The sequence below is a fragment of the Pelobates fuscus genome, chromosome 2 (genome assembly GCF_036172605.1).
Source record: "Pelobates fuscus isolate aPelFus1 chromosome 2, aPelFus1.pri, whole genome shotgun sequence".
In the NCBI taxonomy this organism is placed as follows: domain Eukaryota; kingdom Metazoa; phylum Chordata; class Amphibia; order Anura; family Pelobatidae; genus Pelobates; species Pelobates fuscus.
This window is the reverse complement of record NC_086318.1, coordinates 358,805,935-358,829,885: the sequence shown is the minus strand read 5'-3', so window position 1 is coordinate 358,829,885 and position 23,951 is coordinate 358,805,935. Positions and strand designations below refer to the sequence as shown.

The following is a 23,951-nucleotide window of genomic DNA, read 5'->3' as shown; positions in this document are numbered from 1 at the left end:
GAGTCTGAATCCTGACTCCCCCTCCCCATCCACCGTGAACATTTAAAAGTGTAGCACCAGGATGGCCGAGTGGTTAAGGCGTTGGACTTAAGATCCAATGGACGAATGTCTGCGTGGGTTCAAACCCCACTCCTGGTACACGATGTGTTCAAGTGACACTAATGGTTTTAACAATCCCAAATATTATTGATCCCTTGGAAAATTTTCGTTATTCGTATTCTACTCAACCCGTTTCAAATTCAGAAATCAAACTACAAAGGATATTTGCTGCAACTATTTGTCTAAATCGAACCAAAAAGGCTTCTGTAAAATTTCTGAGATCATACAGAAATATCAACTTTCCTATGCAATTTCTCTTTTATCTTTTATTTCATGCCAAAATCCATACCCAAAAAGAGACATGCTAAGTGCACCACTTTGCTTGACAGCATCATATTACTCTGAATTCAACACAGTAAGAGACAGATCTGTAATGCTAAAGAATTGAAATTTTAAATGCCCTGCTAGATATTCACACCAAATCTAAAGGGAAACTGGCAATTTTTAGGATTTTCACTAATTTCTTTACTACTTATCCCTAGATTTGACAAACATCTATTTGTAAGGCATGAAAAAGAAAAGTAAATGAAGAAATCCATAACTCTTTGTCCCGTAACCAGGTACCTCCATCAATGCTCCCTTCCAAAATGGAATCCTTTCCTCCTGGCATTCAGCATAGACTGAACATACAGAGAAGTGGATTGATGAAACACTGTTTCGCTTTCTTCTCTACATTAGCAATGCTATCCCTGGCTTTGCCTAGTCTGAAGTAGATTATTATGTCATTTGCTAACTCTTTATTATGCACTTAAAAGAAAACAGAGCATTTCATGAAAAACGGTTAACACAAGTTAGTGGTGATTTTCAATGCCTCATTTAAATGCATCAATTTAGGAGAAGTGACAGCTCCCCTTTAATTTTATTTCTTGAACTAGTCATGTTTTGCTCTATAAAGAGAAACATTAACTGTCTTAGAAAATAGATCCATGATAAAGAGTCTGAATCCTGACTCCCCCTCCCCATCCACCGTGAACATTTAAAAGTGTAGCACCAGGATGGCCGAGTGGTTAAGGCGTTGGACTTAAGATCCAATGGACAAATGTCCGCGTGGGTTCAAACCCCACTCCTGGTACACGATGTGTTCAAGTGACACTAATGGTTTTAACAATCCCAAATATTATTGATCCCTTGGAATATTTTCGTTATTCGGATTCTACTCAACCCGTTTCAAATTCAGAAATCAAACTACAAAGGATATTTGCTGCAACTATTTGTCTAAATCGAACCAAAAAGGCTTCTGTAAAATTTCGGAGATCATACAGAAATATCAACTTTCCTATGCAATTTCTCTTTTATCTTTTATTTCATGCCAAAATCCATACCCAAAAAGAGACATGCTAAGTGCACCACTTTGCTTGACAGCATCATATTACTCTGAATTCAACACAGTAAGAGACAGGTCTGTAATGCTAAAGAATTGAAATTTTAAATGCCCTGCTAAATATTCACACCAAATCTAAAGGGAAACTGGCAATTTTTAGGATTTTCACTAATTTCTTTACTACTTATCCCTAGATTTGACAAACATCTATTTGTAAGGCATGAAAAAGAAAAGTAAATTAAGAAATCCATAACTCTTTGTCCCGTAACCAGGTACCTCCATCAATGCTCCCTTCCAAAATGGAATCCTTTCCTCCTGGCATTCAGCATAGACTGAACATACAGAGAAGTGGATTGATGAAACACTGTTTCGCTTTCTTCTCTACATTAGCAATGCTATCCCTGGCTTTGCCTAGTCTGAAGTAGATTATGATGTCATTTGCTAACTCTTTATTATGCACTTAAAAGAAAACAGAGCATTTCATGAAAAACGGTTAACACAAGTTAGTGGTGATTTTCAATGCCTCATTTAAATGCATCAATTTAGGAGAAGTGACAGCTCCCCTTTAATTTTATTTCTTGAACTAGTCATGTTTTGCTCTATAAAGAGAAACATTAACTGTCTTAGAAAATAGATCCATGATAAAGAGTCTGAATCCTGACTCCCCCTCCCCATCCACCATGAACATTTAAAAGTGTAGCACCAGGATGGCCGAGTGGTTAAGGCGTTGGACTTAAGATCCAATGGACGAATGTCCGCGTGGGTTCAAACCCCACTCCTGGTACACGATGTGTTCAAGTGACACTAATGGTTTTAACAATCCCAAATATTATTGATATAAAATTATAAAATTTTCGTTATTCGGATTCTATTCAACCCGTTTCAAATTCAGAAACAAACTACAAAGGATATTTGCTGCAACTATTTGTCTAAATCGAACCAAAAAGGCTTCTGTAAAATTTCTGAGATCATACAGAAATATAAACTTTCCTATGCAATTTCTCTTTTATCTTTTATTTCATGCCAAAATCCATACCCAAAAAGAGACATGCTAAGTGCACCACTTTGCTTGACAGCATCATATTACTCTGAATTCAACACAGTAAGAGACAGGTCTGTAATGCTAAAGAATTGAAATTTTAAATGCCCTGCTAGATATTCACACCAAATCTAAAGGGAAACTGGCAATTTTTAGGATTTTCACTAATTTCTTTACTACTTATCCCTAGATTTGACAAACATCTATTTGTAAGGCATGAAAAAGAAAAGTAAATGAAGAAATCCATAACTCTTGGTCCCGTAACCAGGTACCTCCATCAATGCTCCCTTCCAAAATGGAATCCTTTCCTCCTGGCATTCAGCATAGACTGAACATACAGAGAAGTGGATTGCTGAAACACTGTTTCGCTTTCTTCTCTACATTAGCAATGCTATCCCTGGCTTTGCCTAGTCTGAAGTAGATTATGATGTCATTTGCTAACTCTTTATTATGCACTTAAAAGAAAACAGAGCATTTCATGAAAAACGGTTAACACAAGTTAGTGGTGATTTTCAATGCCTCATTTAAATGCATCAATTTAGGAGAAGTGACAGCTCCCCTTTAATTTTATTTCTTGAACTAGTCATGTTTTGCTCTATAAAGAGAAACATTAACTGTCTTAGAAAATAGATCCATGATAAAGAGTCTGAATCCTGACTCCCCCTCCCCATCCACCGTGAACATTTAAAAGTGTAGCACCAGGATGGCCGAGTGGTTAAGGCGTTGAACTTAAGATCCAATGGACGAATGTCCGCGTGGATTCAAACCCCACTCCTGGTACACGATGTGTTCAAGTGACACTAATGGTTTTAACAATCCCAAATATTATTGATCCCTTGGAAAATTTTCGTTATTCGGATTCTACTCAACCCGTTTCAAATTCAGAAATCAAACTACAAAGGATATTTGCTGCAACTATTTGTCTAAATCGAACCAAAAAGGCTTCTGTAAAATTTCTGAGATCATACAGAAATATCAACTTTCCTATGCAATTTCTCTTTTATCTTTTATTTCATGCCAAAATCCATACCCAAAAAGAGACATGCTAAGTGCACCACTTTGCTTGACAGCATCATATTACTCTGAATTCAACACAGTAAGAGACAGGTCTGTAATGCTAAAGAATTGAAATTTTAAATGCCCTGCTAGATATTCACACCAAATCTAAAGGGAAACTGGCAATTTTTAGGATTTTCACTAATTTCTTTACTACTTATCCCTAGATTTGACAAACATCTATTTGTAAGGCATGAAAAAGAAAAGTAAATGAAGAAATCCATAACTCTTGGTCCCGTAACCAGGTACCTCCATCAATGCTCCCTTCCAAAATGGAATCCTTTCCTCCTGGCATTCAGCATAGACTGAACATACAGAGAAGTGGATTGCTGAAACACTGTTTCGCTTTCTTCTCTACATTAGCAATGCTATCCCTGGCTTTGCCTAGTCTGAAGTAGATTATGATGTCATTTGCTAACTCTTTATTATGCACTTAAAAGAAAACAGAGCATTTCATGAAAAACGGTTAACACAAGTTAGTGGTGATTTTCAATGCCTCATTTAAATGCATCAATTTAGGAGAAGTGACAGCTCCCCTTTAATTTTATTTCTTGAACTAGTCATGTTTTGCTCTATAAAGAGAAACATTAACTGTCTTAGAAAATAGATCCATGATAAAGAGTCTGAATCCTGACTCCCCCTCCCCATCCACCGTGAACATTTAAAAGTGTAGCACCAGGATGGCCGAGTGGTTAAGGCGTTGAACTTAAGATCCAATGGACGAATGTCCGCGTGGATTCAAACCCCACTCCTGGTACACGATGTGTTCAAGTGACACTAATGGTTTTAACAATCCCAAATATTATTGATCCCTTGGAAAATTTTCGTTATTCGGATTCTACTCAACCCGTTTCAAATTCAGAAATCAAACTACAAAGGATATTTGCTGCAACTATTTGTCTAAATCGAACCAAAAAGGCTTCTGTAAAATTTCTGAGATCATACAGAAATATCAACTTTCCTATGCAATTTCTCTTTTATCTTTTATTTCATGCCAAAATCCATACCCAAAAAGAGACATGCTAAGTGCACCACTTTGCTTGACAGCATCATATTACTCTGAATTCAACACAGTAAGAGACAGGTCTGTAATGCTAAAGAATTGAAATTTTAAATGCCCTGCTAGATATTCACACCAAATCTAAAGGGAAACTGGCAATTTTTAGGATTTTCACTAATTTCTTTACTACTTATCCCTAGATTTGACAAACATCTATTTGTAAGGCATGAAAAAGAAAAGTAAATGAAGAAATCCATAACTCTTTGTCCCGTAACCAGGTTCCTCCATCAATGCTCCCTTCCAAAATGGAATCCTTTCCTCCTGGCATTCAGCATAGACTGAACATACAGAGAAGTGGATTGATGAAACACTGTTTCGCTTTCTTCTCTACATTAGCAATGCTATCCCTGGCTTTGCCTAGTCTGAAGTAGATTATGATGTCATTTGCTAACTCTTTATTATGCACTTAAAAGAAAACAGAGCATTTCATGAAAAACGGTTAACACAAGTTAGTGGTGATTTTCAATGCCTCATTTAAATGCATCAATTTAGGAGAAGTGACAGCTCCCCTTTAATTTTATTTCTTGAACTAGTCATGTTTTGCTCTATAAAGAGAAACATTAACTGTCTTAGAAAATAGATCCATGATAAAGAGTCTGAATCCTGACTCCCCCTCCCCATCCACCGTGAACATTTAAAAGTGTAGCACCAGGATGGCCGAGTGGTTAAGGCGTTGAACTTAAGATCCAATGGACGAATGTCCGCGTGGATTCAAACCCCACTCCTGGTACACGATGTGTTCAAGTGACACTAATTGTTTTAACAATCCCAAATATTATTGATCCCTTGGAAAATTTTCGTTATTCGGATTCTACTCAACCCGTTTCAAATTCAGAAATCAAACTACAAAGGATATTTGCTGCAACTATTTGTCTAAATCGAACCAAAAAGGCTTCTGTAAAATTTCTGAGATCATACAGAAATATCAACTTTCCTATGCAATTTCTCTTTTATCTTTTATTTCATGCCAAAATCCATACCCAAAAAGAGACATGCTAAGTGCACCACTTTGCTTGACAGCATCATATTACTCTGAATTCAACACAGTAAGAGACAGGTCTGTAATGCTAAAGAATTGAAATTTTAAATGCCCTGCTAGATATTCACACCAAATCTAAAGGGAAACTGGCAATTTTTAGGATTTTCACTAATTTCTTTACTACTTATCCCTAGATTTGACAAACATCTATTTGTAAGGCATGAAAAAGAAAAGTAAATGAAGAAATCCATAACTCTTTGTCCCGTAACCAGGTACCTCCATCAATGCTCCCTTCCAAAATGGAATCCTTTCCTCCTGGCATTCAGCATAGACTGAACATACAGAGAAGTGGATTGATGAAACACTGTTTCGCTTTCTTCTCTACATTAGCAATGCTATCCCTGGCTTTGCCTAGTCTGAAGTAGATTATGATGTCATTTGCTAACTCTTTATTATGCACTTAAAAGAAAACAGAGCATTTCATGAAAAACGGTTAACACAAGTTAGTGGTGATTTTCAATGCCTCATTTAAATGCATCAATTTAGGAGAAGTGACAGCTCCCCTTTAATTTTATTTCTTGAACTAGTCATGTTTTGCTCTATAAAGAGAAACATTAACTGTCTTAGAAAATAGATCCATGATAAAGAGTCTGAATCCTGACTCCCCCTCCCCATCCACCATGAACATTTAAAAGTGTAGCACCAGGATGGCCGAGTGGTTAAGGCGTTGGACTTAAGATCCAATGGACGAATGTCCGCGTGGGTTCAAACCCCACTCCTGGTACACGATGTGTTCAAGTGACACTAATGGTTTTAACAATCCCAAATATTATTGATCCCTTGGAAAATTTTCGTTATTCGTATTCTACTCAACCCGTTTCAAATTCAGAAATCAAACTACAAAGGATATTTGCTGCAACTATTTGTCTAAATCGAACCAAAAAGGCTTCTGTAAAATTTCTGAGATCATACAGAAATATCAACTTTCCTATGCAATTTCTCTTTTATCTTTTATTTCATGCCAAAATCCATACCCAAAAAGAGACATGCTAAGTGCACCACTTTGCTTGACAGCATCATATTACTCTGAATTCAACACAGTAAGAGACAGATCTGTAATGCTAAAGAATTGAAATTTTAAATGCCCTGCTAGATATTCACACCAAATCTAAAGGGAAACTGGCAATTTTTAGGATTTTCACTAATTTCTTTACTACTTATCCCTAGATTTGACAAACATCTATTTGTAAGGCATGAAAAAGAAAAGTAAATGAAGAAATCCATAACTCTTTGTCCCGTAACCAGGTACCTCCATCAATGCTCCCTTCCAAAATGGAATCCTTTCCTCCTGGCATTCAGCATAGACTGAACATACAGAGAAGTGGATTGATGAAACACTGTTTCGCTTTCTTCTCTACATTAGCAATGCTATCCCTGGCTTTGCCTAGTCTGAAGTAGATTATTATGTCATTTGCTAACTCTTTATTATGCACTTAAAAGAAAACAGAGCATTTCATGAAAAACGGTTAACACAAGTTAGTGGTGATTTTCAATGCCTCATTTAAATGCATCAATTTAGGAGAAGTGACAGCTCCCCTTTAATTTTATTTCTTGAACTAGTCATGTTTTGCTCTATAAAGAGAAACATTAACTGTCTTAGAAAATAGATCCATGATAAAGAGTCTGAATCCTGACTCCCCCTCCCCCTCCCCATCCACCGTGAACATTTAAAAGTGTAGCACCAGGATGGCCGAGTGGTTAAGGCGTTGGACTTAAGATCCAATGGACAAATGTCCGCGTGGGTTCAAACCCCACTCCTGGTACACGATGTGTTCAAGTGACACTAATGGTTTTAACAATCCCAAATATTATTGATCCCTTGGAATATTTTCGTTATTCGGATTCTACTCAACCCGTTTCAAATTCAGAAATCAAACTACAAAGGATATTTGCTGCAACTATTTGTCTAAATCGAACCAAAAAGGCTTCTGTAAAATTTCTGAGATCATACAGAAATATCAACTTTCCTATGCAATTTCTCTTTTATCTTTTATTTCATGCCAAAATCCATACCCAAAAAGAGACATGCTAAGTGCACCACTTTGCTTGACAGCATCATATTACTCTGAATTCAACACAGTAAGAGACAGGTCTGTAATGCTAAAGAATTGAAATTTTAAATGCCCTGCTAAATATTCACACCAAATCTAAAGGGAAACTGGCAATTTTTAGGATTTTCACTAATTTCTTTACTACTTATCCCTAGATTTGACAAACATCTATTTGTAAGGCATGAAAAAGAAAAGTAAATTAAGAAATCCATAACTCTTTGTCCCGTAACCAGGTACCTCCATCAATGCTCCCTTCCAAAATGGAATCCTTTCCTCCTGGCATTCAGCATAGACTGAACATACAGAGAAGTGGATTGATGAAACACTGTTTCGCTTTCTTCTCTACATTAGCAATGCTATCCCTGGCTTTGCCTAGTCTGAAGTAGATTATGATGTCATTTGCTAACTCTTTATTATGCACTTAAAAGAAAACAGAGCATTTCATGAAAAACGGTTAACACAAGTTAGTGGTGATTTTCAATGCCTCATTTAAATGCATCAATTTAGGAGAAGTGACAGCTCCCCTTTAATTTTATTTCTTGAACTAGTCATGTTTTGCTCTATAAAGAGAAACATTAACTGTCTTAGAAAATAGATCCATGATAAAGAGTCTGAATCCTGACTCCCCCTCCCCATCCACCATGAACATTTAAAAGTGTAGCACCAGGATGGCCGAGTGGTTAAGGCGTTGGACTTAAGATCCAATGGACGAATGTCCGCGTGGGTTCAAACCCCACTCCTGGTACACGATGTGTTCAAGTGACACTAATGGTTTTAACAATCCCAAATATTATTGATATAAAATTATAAAATTTTCGTTATTCGGATTCTATTCAACCCGTTTCAAATTCAGAAACAAACTACAAAGGATATTTGCTGCAACTATTTGTCTAAATCGAACCAAAAAGGCTTCTGTAAAATTTCTGAGATCATACAGAAATATAAACTTTCCTATGCAATTTCTCTTTTATCTTTTATTTCATGCCAAAATCCATACCCAAAAAGAGACATGCTAAGTGCACCACTTTGCTTGACAGCATCATATTACTCTGAATTCAACACAGTAAGAGACAGGTCTGTAATGCTAAAGAATTGAAATTTTAAATGCCCTGCTAGATATTCACACCAAATCTAAAGGGAAACTGGCAATTTTTAGGATTTTCACTAATTTCTTTACTACTTATCCCTAGATTTGACAAACATCTATTTGTAAGGCATGAAAAAGAAAAGTAAATGAAGAAATCCATAACTCTTGGTCCCGTAACCAGGTACCTCCATCAATGCTCCCTTCCAAAATGGAATCCTTTCCTCCTGGCATTCAGCATAGACTGAACATACAGAGAAGTGGATTGCTGAAACACTGTTTCGCTTTCTTCTCTACATTAGCAATGCTATCCCTGGCTTTGCCTAGTCTGAAGTAGATTATGATGTCATTTGCTAACTCTTTATTATGCACTTAAAAGAAAACAGAGCATTTCATGAAAAACGGTTAACACAAGTTAGTGGTGATTTTCAATGCCTCATTTAAATGCATCAATTTAGGAGAAGTGACAGCTCCCCTTTAATTTTATTTCTTGAACTAGTCATGTTTTGCTCTATAAAGAGAAACATTAACTGTCTTAGAAAATAGATCCATGATAAAGAGTCTGAATCCTGACTCCCCCTCCCCATCCACCGTGAACATTTAAAAGTGTAGCACCAGGATGGCCGAGTGGTTAAGGCGTTGAACTTAAGATCCAATGGACGAATGTCCGCGTGGATTCAAACCCCACTCCTGGTACACGATGTGTTCAAGTGACACTAATGGTTTTAACAATCCCAAATATTATTGATCCCTTGGAAAATTTTCGTTATTCGGATTCTACTCAACCCGTTTCAAATTCAGAAATCAAACTACAAAGGATATTTGCTGCAACTATTTGTCTAAATCGAACCAAAAAGGCTTCTGTAAAATTTCTGAGATCATACAGAAATATCAACTTTCCTATGCAATTTCTCTTTTATCTTTTATTTCATGCCAAAATCCATACCCAAAAAGAGACATGCTAAGTGCACCACTTTGCTTGACAGCATCATATTACTCTGAATTCAACACAGTAAGAGACAGGTCTGTAATGCTAAAGAATTGAAATTTTAAATGCCCTGCTAGATATTCACACCAAATCTAAAGGGAAACTGGCAATTTTTAGGATTTTCACTAATTTCTTTACTACTTATCCCTAGATTTGACAAACATCTATTTGTAAGGCATGAAAAAGAAAAGTAAATGAAGAAATCCATAACTCTTGGTCCCGTAACCAGGTACCTCCATCAATGCTCCCTTCCAAAATGGAATCCTTTCCTCCTGGCATTCAGCATAGACTGAACATACAGAGAAGTGGATTGCTGAAACACTGTTTCGCTTTCTTCTCTACATTAGCAATGCTATCCCTGGCTTTGCCTAGTCTGAAGTAGATTATGATGTCATTTGCTAACTCTTTATTATGCACTTAAAAGAAAACAGAGCATTTCATGAAAAACGGTTAACACAAGTTAGTGGTGATTTTCAATGCCTCATTTAAATGCATCAATTTAGGAGAAGTGACAGCTCCCCTTTAATTTTATTTCTTGAACTAGTCATGTTTTGCTCTATAAAGAGAAACATTAACTGTCTTAGAAAATAGATCCATGATAAAGAGTCTGAATCCTGACTCCCCCTCCCCATCCACCGTGAACATTTAAAAGTGTAGCACCAGGATGGCCGAGTGGTTAAGGCGTTGAACTTAAGATCCAATGGACGAATGTCCGCGTGGATTCAAACCCCACTCCTGGTACACGATGTGTTCAAGTGACACTAATGGTTTTAACAATCCCAAATATTATTGATCCCTTGGAAAATTTTCGTTATTCGGATTCTACTCAACCCGTTTCAAATTCAGAAATCAAACTACAAAGGATATTTGCTGCAACTATTTGTCTAAATCGAACCAAAAAGGCTTCTGTAAAATTTCTGAGATCATACAGAAATATCAACTTTCCTATGCAATTTCTCTTTTATCTTTTATTTCATGCCAAAATCCATACCCAAAAAGAGACATGCTAAGTGCACCACTTTGCTTGACAGCATCATATTACTCTGAATTCAACACAGTAAGAGACAGGTCTGTAATGCTAAAGAATTGAAATTTTAAATGCCCTGCTAGATATTCACACCAAATCTAAAGGGAAACTGGCAATTTTTAGGATTTTCACTAATTTCTTTACTACTTATCCCTAGATTTGACAAACATCTATTTGTAAGGCATGAAAAAGAAAAGTAAATGAAGAAATCCATAACTCTTTGTCCCGTAACCAGGTACCTCCATCAATGCTCCCTTCCAAAATGGAATCCTTTCCTCCTGGCATTCAGCATAGACTGAACATACAGAGAAGTGGATTGATGAAACACTGTTTCGCTTTCTTCTCTACATTAGCAATGCTATCCCTGGCTTTGCCTAGTCTGAAGTAGATTATGATGTCATTTGCTAACTCTTTATTATGCACTTAAAAGAAAACAGAGCATTTCATGAAAAACGGTTAACACAAGTTAGTGGTGATTTTCAATGCCTCATTTAAATGCATCAATTTAGGAGAAGTGACAGCTCCCCTTTAATTTTATTTCTTGAACTAGTCATGTTTTGCTCTATAAAGAGAAACATTAACTGTCTTAGAAAATAGATCCATGATAAAGAGTCTGAATCCTGACTCCCCCTCCCCATCCACCATGAACATTTAAAAGTGTAGCACCAGGATGGCCGAGTGGTTAAGGCGTTGGACTTAAGATCCAATGGACGAATGTCCGCGTGGGTTCAAACCCCACTCCTGGTACACGATGTGTTCAAGTGACACTAATGGTTTTAACAATCCCAAATATTATTGATCCCTTGGAAAATTTTCGTTATTCGTATTCTACTCAACCCGTTTCAAATTCAGAAATCAAACTACAAAGGATATTTGCTGCAACTATTTGTCTAAATCGAACCAAAAAGGCTTCTGTAAAATTTCTGAGATCATACAGAAATATCAACTTTCCTATGCAATTTCTCTTTTATCTTTTATTTCATGCCAAAATCCATACCCAAAAAGAGACATGCTAAGTGCACCACTTTGCTTGACAGCATCATATTACTCTGAATTCAACACAGTAAGAGACAGGTCTGTAATGCTAAAGAATTGAAATTTTAAATGCCCTGCTAGATATTCACACCAAATCTAAAGGGAAACTGGCAATTTTTAGGATTTTCACTAATTTCTTTACTACTTATCCCTAGATTTGACAAACATCTATTTGTAAGGCATGAAAAAGAAAAGTAAATGAAGAAATCCATAACTCTTTGTCCCGTAACCAGGTACCTCCATCAATGCTCCCTTCCAAAATGGAATCCTTTCCTCCTGGCATTCAGCATAGACTGAACATACAGAGAAGTGGATTGATGAAACACTGTTTCGCTTTCTTCTCTACATTAGCAATGCTATCCCTGGCTTTGCCTAGTCTGAAGTAGATTATGATGTCATTTGCTAACTCTTTATTATGCACTTAAAAGAAAACAGAGCATTTCATGAAAAACGGTTAACACAAGTTAGTGGTGATTTTCAATGCCTCATTTAAATGCATCAATTTAGGAGAAGTGACAGCTCCCATTTAATTTTATTTCTTGAACTAGTCATGTTTTGCACTATAAAGAGAAACATTAACTGTCTTAGAAAATAGATCCATGATAAAGAGTCTGAATCCTGACTCCCCCTCCCCATCCACCGTGAACATTTAAAAGTGTAGCACCAGGATGGCCGAGTGGTTAAGGCGTTGGACTTAAGATCCAATGGACTAATGTCCGCGTGGGTTCAAACCCCACTCCTGGTACACGATGTGTTCAAGTGACACTAATGGTTTTAACAATCCCAAATATTATTGATCCCTTGGAAAATTTTCGTTATTCGGATTCTACTCAACCCGTTTCAAATTCAGAAATCAAACTACAAAAGATATTTGCTGCAACTATTTGTCTAAATCGAACCAAAAAGGCTTCTGTAAAATTTCTGAGATCATACAGAAATATCAACTTTCCTATGCAATTTCTCTTTTATCTTTTATTTCATGCCAAAATCCATACCCAAAAAGAGACATGCTAAGTGCACCACTTTGCTTGACAGCATCATATTACTCTGAATTCAACACAGTAAGAGACAGGTCTGTAATGCTAAAGAATTGAAATTTTAAATGCCCTGCTAAATATTCACACCAAATCTAAAGGGAAACTGGCAATTTTTAGGATTTTCACTAATTTCTTTACTACTTATCCCTAGATTTGACAAACATCTATTTGTAAGGCATGAAAAAGAAAAGTAAATGAAGAAATCCATAACTCTTTGTCCCGTAACCAGGTACCTCCATCAATGCTCCCTTCCAAAATGGAATCCTTTCCTCCTGGCATTCAGCATAGACTGAACATACAGAGAAGTGGATTGATGAAACACTGTTTCGCTTTCTTCTCTACATTAGCAATGCTATCCCTGGCTTTGCCTAGTCTGAAGTAGATTATGATGTAATTTCCTAACTCTTTATTATGCACTTAAAAGAAAACAGAGCATTTCATGAAAAACGGTTAACACAAGTTAGTGGTGATTTTCAATGCCTCATTTAAATGCATCAATTTAGGAGAAGTGACAGCTCCCCTTTAATTTTATTTCTTGAACTAGTCATGTTTTGCTCTATAAAGAGAAACATTAACTGTCTTAGAAAATAGATCCATGATAAAGAGTCTGAATCCTGACTCCCCCTCCCCATCCACCGTGAACATTTAAAAGTGTAGCACCAGGATGGCCGAGTGGTTAAGGCGTTGGACTTAAGCTCCAATGGACATATGTCCGCGTGGGTTCAAACCCCACTCCTGGTACATGATGTGTTCAAGTGACACTAATGGTTTTAACAATCCCAAATATTATTGATCCCTTGGAAAATTTTCGTTATTCGGATTCTACTCAACTCGTTTCAAATTCAGAAATCAAACTACAAAGGATATTTGCTGCAACTATTTGTCTAAATCGAACCAAAAAGGCTTCTGTAAAATTTCTGAGATCATACAGAAATATCAACTTTCCTATGCAATTTCTCTTTTATCTTTTATTTCATGCCAAAATCCATACCCAAAAAGAGACATGCTAAGTGCACCACTTTGCTTGACAGCATCATATTACTCTGAATTCAACACAGTAAGAGACAGGTCTGTAATGCTAAAGAATTGAAATTTTAAATGCCCTGCTAGATATTCACACCAAATCTAAAGGGAAACTGGCAATTTTTAGGATTTTCACTAATTTCTTTACTACTTATCCCTAGATTTGACAAACATCTATTTGTAAGGCATGAAAAAGAAAAGTAAATGAAGAAATCCATAACTCTTTGTCCCGTAACCAGGTTCCTCCATCAATGCTCCCTTCCAAAATGGAATCCTTTCCTCCTGGCATTCAGCATAGACTGAACATACAGAGAAGTGGATTGATGAAACACTGTTTCGCTTTCTTCTCTACATTAGCAATGCTATCCCTGGCTTTGCCTTGTCTGAAGTAGATTATGATGTCATTTGCTAACTCTTTATTATGCACTTAAAAGAAAACAGAGCATTTCATGAAAAACGGTTAACACAAGTTAGTGGTGATTTTCAATGCCTCATTTAAATGCATCAATTTAGGAGAAGTGACAGCTCCCCTTTAATTTTATTTCTTGAACTAGTCATGTTTTGCTCTATAAAGAGAAACATTAACTGTCTTAGAAAATAGATCCATGATAAAGAGTCTGAATCCTGACTCCCCCTCCCCATCCACCGTGAACATTTAAAAGTGTAGCACCAGGATGGCCGAGTGGTTAAGGCGTTGGACTTAAGATCCAATGGACGAATGTCCGCGTGGGTTCAAACCCCACTCCTGGTACACGATGTGTTCAAGTGACACTAATGGTTTTAACAATCCCAAATATTATTGATCCCTTGGAAAATTTTCGTTATTCGGATTCTATTCAAACCGTTTCAAATTCAGAAACAAACTACAAAAGATATTTGCTGCAACTATTTGTCTAAATCGAACCAAAAAGGCTTCTGTAAAATTTCTGAGATCATACAGAAATATCAACTTTCCTATGCAATTTCTCTTTTATCTTTTATTTCATGCCAAAATCCATACCCAAAGAGACATGCTAAGTGCACCACTTTGCTTGACAGCATCATATTACTCTGAATTCAACACAGTAAGAGACAGGTCTGTAATGCTAAAGAATTGAAATTTTAAATGCCCTGCTAAATATTCACACCAAATCTAAAGGGAAACTGGCAATTTTTAGGATTTTCACTAATTTCTTTACTACTTATCCCTAGATTTGACAAACATCTATTTGTAAGGCATGAAAAAGAAAAGTAAATGAAGAAATCCATAACTTTTGTCCCGTAACCAGGTACCTCCATCAATGCTCCCTTCCAAAATGGAATCCTTTCCTCCTGGCATTCAGCATAGACTGAACATACAGAGAAGTGGATTGATGAAACACTGTTTCGCTTTCTTCTCTACATTAGCAATGCTATCCCTGGCTTTGCCTAGTCTGAAGTAGATTATGATGTCATTTGCTAACTCTTTATTATGCACTTAAAAGAAAACAGAGCATTTCATGAAAAACGGTTAACACAAGTTAGTGGTGATTTTCAATGCCTCATTTAAATGCATCAATTTAGGAGAAGTGACAGCTCCCCTTTAATTTTATTTCTTGAACTAGTCATGTTTTGCTCTATAAAGAGAAACATTAACTGTCTTAGAAAATAGATCCATGATAAAGAGTCTGAATCCTGACTCCCCCTCCCCATCCACCATGAACATTTAAAAGTGTAGCACCAGGATGGCCGAGTGGTTAAGGCGTTGGACTTAAGATCCAATGGACGAATGTCTGCGTGGGTTCAAACCCCACTCCTGGTACACGATGTGTTCAAGTGACACTAATGGTTTTAACAATCCCAAATATTATTGATATAAAATTATAAAATTTTCGTTATTCGGATTCTATTCAACCCGTTTCAAATTCAGAAACAAACTACAAAGGATATTTGCTGCAACTATTTGTCTAAATCGAACCAAAAAGGCTTCTGTAAAATTTCTGAGATCATACAGAAATATAAACTTTCCTATGCAATTTCTCTTTTATCTTTTATTTCATGCCAAAATCCATACCCAAAAAGAGACATGCTAAGTGCACCACTTTGCTTGACAGCATCATATTACTCTGAATTCAACACAGTAAGAGACAGGTCTGTAATGCTAAAGAATTGAAATTTTAAATGCCCTGCTAGATATTCACACCAAATCTAAAGGGAAACTGGCAATTTTTAGGATTTTCACTAATTTCTTTACTACTTATCCCTAGATTTGACAAACATCTATTTGTAAGGCATGAAAAAGAAAAGTAAATGAAGAAATCCATAACTCTTGGTCCCGTAACCAGGTACCTCCATCAATGCTCCCTTCCAAAATGGAATCCTTTCCTCCTGGCATTCAGCATAGACTGAACATACAGAGAAGTGGATTGCTGAAACACTGTTTCGCTTTCTTCTCTACATTAGCAATGCTATCCCTGGCTTTGCCTAGTCTGAAGTAGATTATGATGTCATTTGCTAACTCTTTATTATGCACTTAAAAGAAAACAGAGCATTTCATGAAAAACGGTTAACACAAGTTAGTGGTGATTTTCAATGCCTCATTTAAATGCATCAATTTAGGAGAAGTGACAGCTCCCCTTTAATTTTATTTCTTGAACTAGTCATGTTTTGCTCTATAAAGAGAAACATTAACTGTCTTAGAAAATAGATCCATGATAAAGAGTCTGAATCCTGACTCCCCCTCCCCATCCACCGTGAACATTTAAAAGTGTAGCACCAGGATGGCCGAGTGGTTAAGGCGTTGAACTTAAGATCCAATGGACGAATGTCCGCGTGGATTCAAACCCCACTCCTGGTACACGATGTGTTCAAGTGACACTAATGGTTTTAACAATCCCAAATATTATTGATCCCTTGGAAAATTTTCGTTATTCGGATTCTACTCAACCCGTTTCAAATTCAGAAATCAAACTACAAAGGATATTTGTTGCAACTATTTGTCTAAATCGAACCAAAAAGGCTTCTGTAAAATTTCTGAGATCATACAGAAATATCAACTTTCCTATGCAATTTCTCTTTTATCTTTTATTTCATGCCAAAATCCATACCCAAAAAGAGACATGCTAAGTGCACCACTTTGCTTGACAGCATCATATTACTCTGAATTCAACACAGTAAGAGACAGGTCTGTAATGCTAAAGAATTGAAATTTTAAATGCCCTGCTAGATATTCACACCAAATCTAAAGGGAAACTGGCAATTTTTAGGATTTTCACTAATTTCTTTACTACTTATCCCTAGATTTGACAAACATCTATTTGTAAGGCATGAAAAAGAAAAGTAAATGAAGAAATCCATAACTCTTTGTCCCGTAACCAGGTTCCTCCATCAATGCTCCCTTCCAAAATGGAATCCTTTCCTCCTGGCATTCAGCATAGACTGAACATACAGAGAAGTGGATTGATGAAACACTGTTTCGCTTTCTTCTCTACATTAGCAATGCTATCCCTGGCTTTGCCTTGTCTGAAGTAGATTATGATGTCATTTGCTAACTCTTTATTATGCACTTAAAAGAAAACAGAGCATTTCATGAAAAACGGTTAACACAAGTTAGTGGTGATTTTCAATGCCTCATTTAAATGCATCAATTTAGGAGAAGTGACAGCTCCCCTTTAATTTTATTTCTTGAACTAGTCATGTTTTGCTCTATAAAGAGAAACATTAACTGTCTTAGAAAATAGATCCATGATAAAGAGTCTGAATCCTGACTCCCCCTCCCCATCCACCGTGAACATTTAAAAGTGTAGCACCAGGATGGCCGAGTGGTTAAGGCGTTGAACTTAAGATCCAATGGACGAATGTCCGCGTGGATTCAAACCCCACTCCTGGTACACGATGTGTTCAAGTGACACTAATGGTTTTAACAATCCCAAATATTATTGATCCCTTGGAAAATTTTCGTTATTCGGATTCTACTCAACCCGTTTCAAATTCAGAAATCAAACTACAAAGGATATTTGCTGCAACTATTTGTCTAAATCGAACCAAAAAGGCTTCTGTAAAATTTCTGAGATCATACAGAAATATCAACTTTCCTATGCAATTTCTCTTTTATCTTTTATTTCATGCCAAAATCCATACCCAAAAAGAGACATGCTAAGTGCACCACTTTGCTTGACAGCATCATATTACTCTGAATTCAACACAGTAAGAGACAGGTCTGTAATGCTAAAGAATTGAAATTTTAAATGCCCTGCTAGATATTCACACCAAATCTAAAGGGAAACTGGCAATTTTTAGGATTTTCACTAATTTCTTTACTACTTATCCCTAGATTTGACAAACATCTATTTGTAAGGCATGAAAAAGAAAAGTAAATGAAGAAATCCATAACTCTTTGTCCCGTAACCAGGTTCCTCCATCAATGCTCCCTTCCAAAATGGAATCCTTTCCTCCTGGCATTCAGCATAGACTGAACATACAGAGAAGTGGATTGATGAAACACTGTTTCGCTTTCTTCTCTACATTAGCAATGCTATCCCTGGCTTTGCCTTGTCTGAAGTAGATTATGATGTCATTTGCTAACTCTTTATTATGCACTTAAAAGAAAACAGAGCATTTCATGAAAAACGGTTAACACAAGTTAGTGGTGATTTTCAATGCCTCATTTAAATGCATCAATTTAGGAGAAGTGACAGCTCCCCTTTAATTTTATTTCTTGAACTAGTCATGTTTTGCTCTATAAAGAGAAACATTAACTGTCTTAGAAAATAGATCCATGATAAAGAGTCTGAATCCTGACTCCCCCTCCCCATCCACCGTGAACATTTAAAAGTGTAGCACCAGGATGGCCGAGTGGTTAAGGCGTTGGACTTAAGATCCAATGGACGAATGTCCGCGTGGGTTCAAACCCCACTCCTGGTACACGATGTGTTCAAGTGACACTAATGGTTTTAACAATCCCAAATATTATTGATCCCTTGGAAAATTTTCGTTATTCGGATTCTACTCAACCCGTTTCAAATTCAGAAATCAAACTACAAAGGATATTTGCTGCAACTATTTGTCTAAATCGAACCAAAAAGGCTTCTGTAAAATTTCTGAGATCATACAGAAATATCAACTTTCCTATGCAATTTCTCTTTTATCTTTTATTTCATGCCAAAATCCATACCCAAAAAGAGACATGCTAAGTGCACCACTTTGCTTGACAGCATCATATTACTCTGAATTCAACACAGTAAGAGACAGGTCTGTAATGCTAAAGAATTGAAATTTTAAATGCCCTGCTAGATATTCACACCAAATCTAAAGGGAAACTGGCAATTTTTAGGATTTTCACTAATTTCTTTACTACTTATCCCTAGATTTGACAAACATCTATTTGTAAGGCATGAAAAAGAAAAGTAAATGAAGAAATCCATAACTCTTTGTCCCGTAACCAGGTTCCTCCATCAATGCTCCCTTCCAAAATGGAATCCTTTCCTCCTGGCATTCAGCATAGACTGAACATACAGAGAAGTGGATTGATGAAACACTGTTTCGCTTTCTTCTCTACATTAGCAATGCTATCCCTGGCTTTGCCTTGTCTGAAGTAGATTATGATGTCATTTGCTAACTCTTTATTATGCACTTAAAAGAAAACAGAGCATTTCATGAAAAACGGTTAACACAAGTTAGTGGTGATTTTCAATGCCTCATTTAAATGCATCAATTTAGGAGAAGTGACAGCTCCCCTTTAATTTTATTTCTTGAACTAGTCATGTTTTGCTCTATAAAGAGAAAAATTAACTGTCTTAGAAAATAGATCCATGATAAAGAGTCTGAATCCTGACTCCCCCTCCCCATCCACCGTGAACATTTAAAAGTGTAGCACCAGGATGGCCGAGTGGTTAAGGCGTTGGACTTAAGATCCAATGGACGAATGTCCGCGTGGGTTCAAACCCCACTCCTGGTACACGATGTGTTCAAGTGACACTAATGGTTTTAACAATCCCAAATATTATTGATCCCTTGGAATATTTTCGTTATTCGGATTCTACTCAACCCGTTTCAAATTCAGAAATCAAACTACAAAGGATATTTGCTGCAACTATTTGTCTAAATCGAACCAAAAAGGCTTCTGTAAAATTTCTGAGATCATACAGAAATATCAACTTTCCTATGCAATTTCTCTTTTATCTTTTATTTCATGCCAAAATCCATACCCAAAAAGAGACATGCTAAGTGCACCACTTTGCTTGACAGCATCATATTACTCTGAATTCAACACAGTAAGAGACAGGTCTGTAATGCTAAAGAATTGAAATTTTAAATGCCCTGCTAAATATTCACACCAAATCTAAAGGGAAACTGGCAATTTTTAGGATTTTCACTAATTTCTTTACTACTTATCCCTAGATTTGACAAACATCTATTTGTAAGGCATGAAAAAGAAAAGTAAATGAAGAAATCCATAACTCTTTGTCCCGTAACCAGGTACCTCCATCAATGCTCCCTTCCAAAATGGAATCCTTTCCTCCTGGTATTCAGCATAGACTGAACATACAGAGAAGTGGATTGATGAAACACTGTTTTGCTTTCTTCTCTACATTAGCAATGCTATCCCTGGCTTTGCCTAGTCTGAAGTAGATTATGATGTCATTTGCTAACTCTTTATTATGCACTTAAAAGAAAACAGAGCATTTCATGAAAAACGGTTAACACAAGTTAGTGGTGATTTTCAATGCCTCATTTAAATGCATCAATTTAGGAGAAGTGACAGCTCCCCTTTAATTTTATTTCTTGAACTAGTCATGTTTTGCTCTATAAAGAGAAACATTAACTGTCTTAGAAAATAGATCCATGATATAGAGTCTGAATCCTGACTCCCCCTCCCCATCCACCGTGAACATTTAAAAGTGTAGCACCAGGATGGCCGAGTGGTTAAGGCGTTGGACTTAAGATCCAATGGACGAATGTCCGCGTGGGTTCAAACCCCACTCCTGGTACACGATGTGTTCTAGTGACACTAATGGTTTTAACAATCCCAAATATTATTGATATAAAATTATAAAATTTTCGTTATTCGGATTCTATTCAACCCGTTTCAAATTCAGAAACAAACTACAAAGGATATTTGCTGCAACTATTTGTCTAAATCGAACCAAAAAGGCTTCTGTAAAATTTCTGAGATCATACAGAAATATCAACTTTCCTATGCAATTTCTCTTTTATCTTTTATTTCATGCCAAAATCCATACCCAAAAAGAGACATGCTAAGTGCACCACTTTGCTTGACAGCATCATATTACTCTGAATTCAACACAGTAAGAGACAGGTCTGTAATGCTAAAGAATTGAAATTTTAAATGCCCTGCTAGATATTCACACCAAATCTAAAGGGAAACTGGCAATTTTTAGGATTTTCACTAATTTCTTTACTACTTATCCCTAGATTTGACAAACATCTATTTGTAAGGCATGAAAAAGAAAAGTAAATGAAGAAATCCATAACTCTTTGTCCCGTAACCAGGTACCTCCATCAATGCTCCCTTCCAAAATGGAATCCTTTCCTCCTGGCATTCAGCATAGACTGAACATACAGAGAAGTGGATTGATGAAACACTGTTTCGCTTTCTTCTCTACATTAGCAATGCTATCCCTGGCTTTGCCTAGTCTGAAGTAGATTATGATGTAATTTCCTAACTCTTTATTATGCACTTAAAAGAAAACAGAGCATTTCATGAAAACGGTTAACACAAGTTAGTGGTGATTTTCAATGCCTCATTTAAATGCATCAATTTAGGAGAAGTGACAGCTCCCCTTTAATTTTATTTCTTGAACTAGTCATGTTTTGCTCTATAAAGAGAAACATTAACTGTCTTAGAAAATAGATCCATGATATAGAGTCTGAATCCTGACTCCCCCTCCCCATCCACCGTGAACATTTAAAAGTGTAGCACCAGGATGGCCGAGTGGTTAAGGCGTTGGACTTAAGATCCAATGGACGAATATCCGCGTGGGTTCAAACCCCACTCCTGGTACACGATGTGTTCAAGTGACACTAATGGTTTTAACAATCCCAAATATTATTGATATAAAATTATAAAATTTTCGTTATTCGGATTCTATTCAACCCGTTTCAAATTCAGAAACAAACTACAAAGGATATTTGCTGCAACTATTTGTCTAAATCGAACCAAAAAGGCTTCTGTAAAATTTCTGAGATCATACAGAAATATCAACTTTCCTATGCAATTTCTCTTTTATCTTTTATTTCATGCCAAAATCCATACCCAAAAAGAGACATGCTAAGTGCACCACTTTGCTTGACAGCATCATATTACTCTGAATTCAACACAGTAAGAGACAGGTCTGTAATGCTAAAGAATTGAAATTTTAAATGCCCTGCTAGATATTCACACCAAATCTAAAGGGAAACTGGCAATTTTTAGGATTTTCACTAATTTCTTTACTACTTATCCCTAGATTTGACAAACATCTATTTGTAAGGCATGAAAAAGAAAAGTAAATGAAGAAATCCATAACTCTTGGTCCCGTAACCAGGTACCTCCATCAATGCTCCCTTCCAAAATGGAATCCTTTCCTCCTGGCATTCAGCATAGACTGAACATACAGAGAAGTGGATTGCTGAAACACTGTTTCGCTTTCTTCTCTACATTAGCAATGCTATCCCTGGCTTTGCCTAGTCTGAAGTAGATTATGATGTCATTTGCTAACTCTTTATTATGCACTTAAAAGAAAACAGAGCATTTCATGAAAAACGGTTAACACAAGTTAGTGGTGATTTTCAATGCCTCATTTAAATGCATCAATTTAGGAGAAGTGACAGCTCCCCTTTAATTTTATTTCTTGAACTAGTCATGTTTTGCTCTATAAAGAGAAACATTAACTGTCTTAGAAAATAGATCCATGATAAAGAGTCTGAATCCTGACTCCCCCTCCCCATCCACCGTGAACATTTAAAAGTGTAGCACCAGGATGGCCGAGTGGTTAAGGCGTTGAACTTAAGATCCAATGGACGAATGTCCGCGTGGATTCAAACCCCACTCCTGGTACACGATGTGTTCAAGTGACACTAATGGTTTTAACAATCCCAAATATTATTGATCCCTTGGAAAATTTTCGTTATTCGGATTCTACTCAACCCGTTTCAAATTCAGAAATCAAACTACAAAGGATATTTGCTGCAACTATTTGTCTAAATCGAACCAAAAAGGCTTCTGTAAAATTTCTGAGATCATACAGAAATATCAACTTTCCTATGCAATTTCTCTTTTATCTTTTATTTCATGCCAAAATCCATACCCAAAAAGAGACATGCTAAGTGCACCACTTTGCTTGACAGCATCATATTACTCTGAATTCAACACAGTAAGAGACAGGTCTGTAATGCTAAAGAATTGAAATTTTAAATGCCCTGCTAGATATTCACACCAAATCTAAAGGGAAACTGGCAATTTTTAGGATTTTCACTAATTTCTTTACTACTTATCCCTAGATTTGACAAACATCTATTTGTAAGGCATGAAAAAGAAAAGTAAATGAAGAAATCCATAACTCTTTGTCCCGTAACCAGGTACCTCCATCAATGCTCCCTTCCAAAATGGAATCCTTTCCTCCTGGTATTCAGCATAGACTGAACATACAGAGAAGTGGATTGATGAAACACTGTTTTGCTTTCTTCTCTACATTAGCAATGCTATCCCTGGCTTTGCCTAGTCTGAAGTAGATTATGATGTCATTTGCTAACTCTTTATTATGCACTTAAAAGAAAACAGAGCATTTCATGAAAAACGGTTAACACAAGTTAGTGGTGATTTTCAATGCCTCATTTAAATGCATCAATTTAGGAGAAGTGACAGCTCCCCTTTAATTTTATTTCTTGAACTAGTCATGTTTTGCTCTATAAAGAGAAACATTAACTGTCTTAGAAAATAGATCCATGATATAGAGTCTGAATCCTGACTCCCCCTCCCCATCCACCGTGAACATTTAAAAGTGTAGCACCAGGATGGCCGAGTGGTTAAGGCGTTGGACTTAAGATCCAATGGACGAATGTCTGCGTGGGTTCAAACCCCACTCCTGGTACACGATGTGTTCAAGTGACACTAATGGTTTTAACAATCCCAAA

General features: G+C 36.6%; 24 non-coding genes across 24 annotated transcripts; all 24 read left to right on the top strand.

Annotated features, from left to right (window-relative positions):
• The first annotated feature begins 55 nt into the window (after positions 1 to 55).
• On the top strand, positions 56 to 138 carry TRNAL-UAA (transfer RNA leucine (anticodon UAA)). Its single transcript has one exon. It is a non-coding gene; the product is annotated as a tRNA-Leu (tRNA).
• Positions 139 to 1,088: 950 nt separating this feature from the next.
• On the top strand, positions 1,089 to 1,171 carry TRNAL-UAA (transfer RNA leucine (anticodon UAA)). Its single transcript has one exon. It is a non-coding gene; the product is annotated as a tRNA-Leu (tRNA).
• Positions 1,172 to 2,121: 950 nt separating this feature from the next.
• TRNAL-UAA (transfer RNA leucine (anticodon UAA)) lies at positions 2,122 to 2,204 on the top strand. Its single transcript has one exon. It is a non-coding gene; the product is annotated as a tRNA-Leu (tRNA).
• Positions 2,205 to 3,156: 952 nt separating this feature from the next.
• On the top strand, positions 3,157 to 3,239 carry TRNAL-UAA (transfer RNA leucine (anticodon UAA)). The gene has a single exon. It is a non-coding gene; the product is annotated as a tRNA-Leu (tRNA).
• Positions 3,240 to 4,189: 950 nt separating this feature from the next.
• On the top strand, positions 4,190 to 4,272 carry TRNAL-UAA (transfer RNA leucine (anticodon UAA)). Its single transcript has one exon. It is a non-coding gene; the product is annotated as a tRNA-Leu (tRNA).
• A 950-nt stretch (positions 4,273 to 5,222) lies between these two features.
• Positions 5,223 to 5,305, top strand: TRNAL-UAA (transfer RNA leucine (anticodon UAA)). The gene has a single exon. It is a non-coding gene; the product is annotated as a tRNA-Leu (tRNA).
• A 950-nt stretch (positions 5,306 to 6,255) lies between these two features.
• On the top strand, positions 6,256 to 6,338 carry TRNAL-UAA (transfer RNA leucine (anticodon UAA)). Its single transcript has one exon. It is a non-coding gene; the product is annotated as a tRNA-Leu (tRNA).
• Positions 6,339 to 7,294: 956 nt separating this feature from the next.
• TRNAL-UAA (transfer RNA leucine (anticodon UAA)) lies at positions 7,295 to 7,377 on the top strand. The gene has a single exon. It is a non-coding gene; the product is annotated as a tRNA-Leu (tRNA).
• Positions 7,378 to 8,327: 950 nt separating this feature from the next.
• On the top strand, positions 8,328 to 8,410 carry TRNAL-UAA (transfer RNA leucine (anticodon UAA)). The gene has a single exon. It is a non-coding gene; the product is annotated as a tRNA-Leu (tRNA).
• Positions 8,411 to 9,362: 952 nt separating this feature from the next.
• Positions 9,363 to 9,445, top strand: TRNAL-UAA (transfer RNA leucine (anticodon UAA)). Its single transcript has one exon. It is a non-coding gene; the product is annotated as a tRNA-Leu (tRNA).
• Positions 9,446 to 10,395: 950 nt separating this feature from the next.
• On the top strand, positions 10,396 to 10,478 carry TRNAL-UAA (transfer RNA leucine (anticodon UAA)). The gene has a single exon. It is a non-coding gene; the product is annotated as a tRNA-Leu (tRNA).
• Positions 10,479 to 11,428: 950 nt separating this feature from the next.
• On the top strand, positions 11,429 to 11,511 carry TRNAL-UAA (transfer RNA leucine (anticodon UAA)). Its single transcript has one exon. It is a non-coding gene; the product is annotated as a tRNA-Leu (tRNA).
• Positions 11,512 to 12,461: 950 nt separating this feature from the next.
• TRNAL-UAA (transfer RNA leucine (anticodon UAA)) lies at positions 12,462 to 12,544 on the top strand. Its single transcript has one exon. It is a non-coding gene; the product is annotated as a tRNA-Leu (tRNA).
• Positions 12,545 to 13,494: 950 nt separating this feature from the next.
• Positions 13,495 to 13,577, top strand: TRNAL-UAA (transfer RNA leucine (anticodon UAA)). The gene has a single exon. It is a non-coding gene; the product is annotated as a tRNA-Leu (tRNA).
• Positions 13,578 to 14,527: 950 nt separating this feature from the next.
• TRNAL-UAA (transfer RNA leucine (anticodon UAA)) lies at positions 14,528 to 14,610 on the top strand. The gene has a single exon. It is a non-coding gene; the product is annotated as a tRNA-Leu (tRNA).
• A 946-nt stretch (positions 14,611 to 15,556) lies between these two features.
• TRNAL-UAA (transfer RNA leucine (anticodon UAA)) lies at positions 15,557 to 15,639 on the top strand. Its single transcript has one exon. It is a non-coding gene; the product is annotated as a tRNA-Leu (tRNA).
• A 952-nt stretch (positions 15,640 to 16,591) lies between these two features.
• On the top strand, positions 16,592 to 16,674 carry TRNAL-UAA (transfer RNA leucine (anticodon UAA)). The gene has a single exon. It is a non-coding gene; the product is annotated as a tRNA-Leu (tRNA).
• A 950-nt stretch (positions 16,675 to 17,624) lies between these two features.
• Positions 17,625 to 17,707, top strand: TRNAL-UAA (transfer RNA leucine (anticodon UAA)). Its single transcript has one exon. It is a non-coding gene; the product is annotated as a tRNA-Leu (tRNA).
• A 950-nt stretch (positions 17,708 to 18,657) lies between these two features.
• On the top strand, positions 18,658 to 18,740 carry TRNAL-UAA (transfer RNA leucine (anticodon UAA)). The gene has a single exon. It is a non-coding gene; the product is annotated as a tRNA-Leu (tRNA).
• Positions 18,741 to 19,690: 950 nt separating this feature from the next.
• On the top strand, positions 19,691 to 19,773 carry TRNAL-UAA (transfer RNA leucine (anticodon UAA)). The gene has a single exon. It is a non-coding gene; the product is annotated as a tRNA-Leu (tRNA).
• A 950-nt stretch (positions 19,774 to 20,723) lies between these two features.
• Positions 20,724 to 20,806, top strand: TRNAL-UAA (transfer RNA leucine (anticodon UAA)). The gene has a single exon. It is a non-coding gene; the product is annotated as a tRNA-Leu (tRNA).
• Positions 20,807 to 21,757: 951 nt separating this feature from the next.
• TRNAL-UAA (transfer RNA leucine (anticodon UAA)) lies at positions 21,758 to 21,840 on the top strand. The gene has a single exon. It is a non-coding gene; the product is annotated as a tRNA-Leu (tRNA).
• Positions 21,841 to 22,792: 952 nt separating this feature from the next.
• On the top strand, positions 22,793 to 22,875 carry TRNAL-UAA (transfer RNA leucine (anticodon UAA)). Its single transcript has one exon. It is a non-coding gene; the product is annotated as a tRNA-Leu (tRNA).
• A 950-nt stretch (positions 22,876 to 23,825) lies between these two features.
• Positions 23,826 to 23,908, top strand: TRNAL-UAA (transfer RNA leucine (anticodon UAA)). The gene has a single exon. It is a non-coding gene; the product is annotated as a tRNA-Leu (tRNA).
• The last annotated feature ends 43 nt before the right edge of the window (positions 23,909 to 23,951 follow it).